General features: G+C 26.6%; 1 long non-coding RNA gene across 1 annotated transcript; it reads right to left on the minus strand.

The window, feature by feature from the left end:
* Nucleotides 1–2738: 2738 nt before the first annotated feature.
* On the minus strand, nucleotides 2739–4465 carry LOC132931241 (uncharacterized). The gene is made up of 4 exons (XR_009662380.1): nucleotides 4269–4465; nucleotides 4111–4208; nucleotides 3538–3647; nucleotides 2739–2938 (listed from the first exon to the last, which is right to left on the minus strand). It is a non-coding gene; the product is annotated as an uncharacterized LOC132931241 (long non-coding RNA).
* Nucleotides 4466–4923: the final 458 nt, after the last annotated feature.

Here is a 4923-nt window from a genome sequence, read left to right on the forward strand (position 1 = left end):
TATGCTTTTGATTTTTCGAAAAACCGTTATTAAGGATTTTTAAACGTCGTACTTAGGTCGAACGTTTTTTGAAAACCCAAAATTTGAAATAACGAGTTTTTGGAAAAAAGAAAAACTGATTCTGGTTTGGAATTACATGTAGAACATTTTAACTTCTGTGATAAATTGTCGTTGGACCACCAGGTGACCTAGGAAAAGCGAATGAAAATTGAAAATTTCGAAAAATGAAAATTCTCGTTTACGAAGTGTTTTACGGGAAAACCGAGAGAGATAGGACGAAAGTCGTGAGACATAAAATTGATCCCCATAACCAGCTTCATAAGTTGTATGCTTTTGATTTTTCGAAAAACCGTTATTAAGGATTTTTAAACGTCGTACTTAGGTCGAACGTTTTTTGAAAACCCAAAATTTGAAATAACGAGTTTTTGGAAAAAAGAAAAACTGATTCTGGTTTGGAATTACATGTAGAACATTTTAACTTCTGTGATAAATTGTCGTTGGACCACCAGGTGACCTAGGAAAAGCGAATGAAAATTGAAAATTTCGAAAAATGAAAATTCTCGTTTACGAAGTGTTTTACGGGAAAACCGAGAGAGATAGGACGAAAGTCGTGAGACATAAAATTGATCCCCATAACCAGCTTCATAAGTTGTATGCTTTTGATTTTTCGAAAAACCGTTATTAAGGATTTTTAAACGTCGTACTTAGGTCGAACGTTTTTTGAAAACCCAAAATTTGAAATAACGAGTTTTTGGAAAAAAGAAAAACTGATTCTGGTTTGGAATTACATGTAGAACATTTTAACTTCTGTGATAAATTGTCGTTGGACCACCAGGTGACCTAGGAAAAGCGAATGAAAATTGAAAATTTCGAAAAATGAAAATTCTCGTTTACGAAGTGTTTTACGGGAAAACCGAGAGAGATAGGACGAAAGTCGTGAGACATAAAATTGATCCCCATAACCAGCTTCATAAGTTGTATGCTTTTGATTTTTCGAAAAACCGTTATTAAGGATTTTTAAACGTCGTACTTAGGTCGAACGTTTTTTGAAAACCCAAAATTTGAAATAACGAGTTTTTGGAAAAAAGAAAAACTGATTCTGGTTTGGAATTACATGTAGAACATTTTAACTTCTGTGATAAATTGTCGTTGGACCACCAGGTGACCTAGGAAAAGCGAATGAAAATTGAAAATTTCGAAAAATGAAAATTCTCGTTTACGAAGTGTTTTACGGGAAAACCGAGAGAGATAGGACGAAAGTCGTGAGACATAAAATTGATCCCCATAACCAGCTTCATAAGTTGTATGCTTTTGATTTTTCGAAAAACCGTTATTAAGGATTTTTAAACGTCGTACTTAGGTCGAACGTTTTTTGAAAACCCAAAATTTGAAATAACGAGTTTTTGGAAAAAAGAAAAACTGATTCTGGTTTGGAATTACATGTAGAACATTTTAACTTCTGTGATAAATTGTCGTTGGACCACCAGGTGACCTAGGAAAAGCGAATGAAAATTGAAAATTTCGAAAAATGAAAATTCTCGTTTACGAAGTGTTTTACGGGAAAACCGAGAGAGATAGGACGAAAGTCGTGAGACATAAAATTGATCCCCATAACCAGCTTCATAAGTTGTATGCTTTTGATTTTTCGAAAAACCGTTATTAAGGATTTTTAAACGTCGTACTTAGGTCGAACGATTTTTGAAAACCAAAAATTTGAAATAACGAGTTTTTGGAAAAAAGAAAAACTGATTCTGGTTTGGAATTACATGTAGAACATTTTAACTTCTGTGATAAATTGTCGTTGGACCACCAGGTGACCTAGGAAAAGCGAATGAAAATTGAAAATTTAGAAAAATGAAAAAGCTCTAAGTTACACTGTGTAACAAATGTAACAAAAAATATATATTTTATAATATTACTCAGTCAACCTTTTTATTCATAAGAGATACTATAAAGTTGACCCATGACCCACACACACTTAAACCCAAATGACCAAAAATAGTATGTTGTGATCTTATACTGGTGAATCTGTATAGTGTGTAACACAAAATTCATAACAATTTTGATTATGTCTTATATGACAAAAAATGTACGTGTTTGTACTCTTTTATAATATGTTGGATTTGATGCAATGCAATTAATTTAATATTCATTAACAATTATTTGTGATTTTTTTTTTATCGTTTTTTAATGCAGTTTCAAAAACATACATACATATTAATATCAGTAGTAAACTCAACATAATTTATAAAGCATAAATAAATCTTAGAAATAGCATTTACTTGATTAAAATCTATAAATATTTAATGTATAAGTTAATATACACATCAGTTATAAGTTATGGATAAATTATAAAACTGTTATTTTATATATCTATTAAACATTATATTGCCCAAATATAAATATATATGTTATATTTTGCTTTTGTTTGTCATTAAATAAGAAATTAAATTTAATGACTTAATTTTAATTTATATATTAAAAAGTATAAGTTGTAAATTTGTAAAGTTTGTAAGGTTTGAATACAAAACAGTTTGTTAAAAGAATGTAAATATCCATAATACAAGAAGTCATTATTTTAATTTTTTTGTTTTTATAGATGAAATTTGATTTAAATAGTGTAAAAATAATAATAATAAAATTAATTAGTTTGTTGACACATTAAAAAGTCAATAAATAAAAGCCTTTTACACCTTATAAGGAGTTAAAGTAAAAAAAAATAATAATAATTGTCACAATAATATTTGTATCAAGTTTTCTTTTATTTCATTTAAACCGACAAACTTTGTTTGATAATCAATTATCAGATATTTATCAATAGAGTAATATTGACAGCTTGCTGGATAGCGATTAGTTTGTATGCGAACAACACATCTTTTTTGAGTAGTCCATGTTAGTCACTATTATACTAATTTATCTGGAATCTCTTCTTTGCAGACTATAACAATAAAACAAAATCATATAAATAAAACCATAAGCATACATTTTTTGATTATAAATGTAAAATAACCATCACCAATGTAGTATTTTTATTTGTTAATTATGATAACAATATTATAGAATATCTGGTTATTTAAAATGTTTAAACTATTGTGATAAAAATGAAAAATAAGTAAACAGGAACACTAAAATAGCAGACAGTTAACCAGATAGCAATTAATACAATACTGATTTTAAGTATACATTAAATGCATTTTGACAATGTATTATATATATTGATTAAACATAAAAATTTATATTATTTCTTTCCTCTATAAGAAAGAGTAGAATATTATAAAATTGAATGTATTATTTAAATCTCTTATTTTGTATGTGTAACAATGCCTATAAATATCTAAAAATATTGTTTTGGGTTAAATTAAAACTTAAATAATTATGAACATAATTAATAGCAGTATCAAATTGCATTGATCCCCTGTGTTGCTATGGCTGTAATATACAGACTAATAAAATATAGATAGTATTCATAAAATAACTTTTATAATAGTAAAGTGACACACTATAGTAATTCAGATAATATGAACTCTTCTACCTTACCGGATAAACAATTATGTTAGTAGGAACAGTTTTTTCAGATGTTTTTCCAAACAGAATAATCTCCTTATTGGCCTGGATACATGTATACTTCAGTTACTGTATCTTGCTAACTATAATTAGGAAAAAAAAAATTATATTAACTAAATAATTTTGAAAATTGTTTCAATAGCTCAATATTATAATGAAATTTAATGTAAAATAGAAACCAATCTTTAATCAATATTATTATAGCAAACATCTTTGTGTTATAGTTGTGTACCTAAAGTATATATACTTATATTATTTATTATTATCTATACTTGATATAGAAAAGTAAAAAAATAACAATATAGATATATACAACCTTTTTAATATTATAAAATAGTAATTCTATCACCATTTACTACTACTATAAAATTGATCAGCCAACAATTACAAAATCACAGGTATCAACCAACACCTGACTACAACTTTATAAGATAAATAATTATCTTGTCAGTGTATCTCTTAAGTTGTTTCAGATATGCTAATAGGTAATAAACCTTAAATGAGTACTACATTATAGGAACATTAGGAACACTATACAGAACTTACATGATTTAAGTTATGAAGATTTGAATATGAATGTTGTAGATAGCATGAATTTAACTTGTTTTTTGCAATGGTTTCAATTATTTATCGATACATTGTACCTAAAAAGTAAAAATAATTATACTGTTATACTGTTAATTAAATCTACATATTATGCAAACCGGTTGTTTCCAATGACTATAAGAATGACTGATGAAGACCACATCTAAAGAGAACTGTTTTAATCTGTAATTTGTATACTGTACAGGGTAAAGAACATATTATTTAATTATACAAAAACTAATTACTTAGAACGTAAATACTAAAAAGTAAAATTAAAAAAATACAAATTATCAAATTAACGTATAATTATTATTTACGTAAAAATTGAACATAACCGCAATTGTTTATCAGACATTCGAAGTGGTAACCTTATAAAACTAAAACCATGGTTATACTAATTAATAATTCATTATCTTAATGTATAATCTATGATAATATTGATAAAGCTAATTTTGTATTGTTTTTTAGCTTTTTTATGCTTTTTGAAAGTTATCTATTTAACTACTGAAAAATTCATTACACTGACCATTTAAATGGAATCTGCATAAAATTCTCTATCGATAAACTTTAGATTTCACCATTTATCATTCTTCTATGTGGGATTAACCTCATCTACAAACGAACAATGACAAATTTTTGAATAGAAAACATAATATTACACTTGTCATTTTGTAATTTACTATACCTATTGTTCAGCGTTAATACATTTTGAGACTTGTCATATTATTATTATACATTCACAACAATATACATTTAATTATAAGCATTTTTTTA

Source organism: Rhopalosiphum padi, unplaced genomic scaffold (genome assembly GCF_020882245.1).
Source record: "Rhopalosiphum padi isolate XX-2018 unplaced genomic scaffold, ASM2088224v1 scaffold1, whole genome shotgun sequence".
Classification (NCBI taxonomy): domain Eukaryota; kingdom Metazoa; phylum Arthropoda; class Insecta; order Hemiptera; family Aphididae; genus Rhopalosiphum; species Rhopalosiphum padi.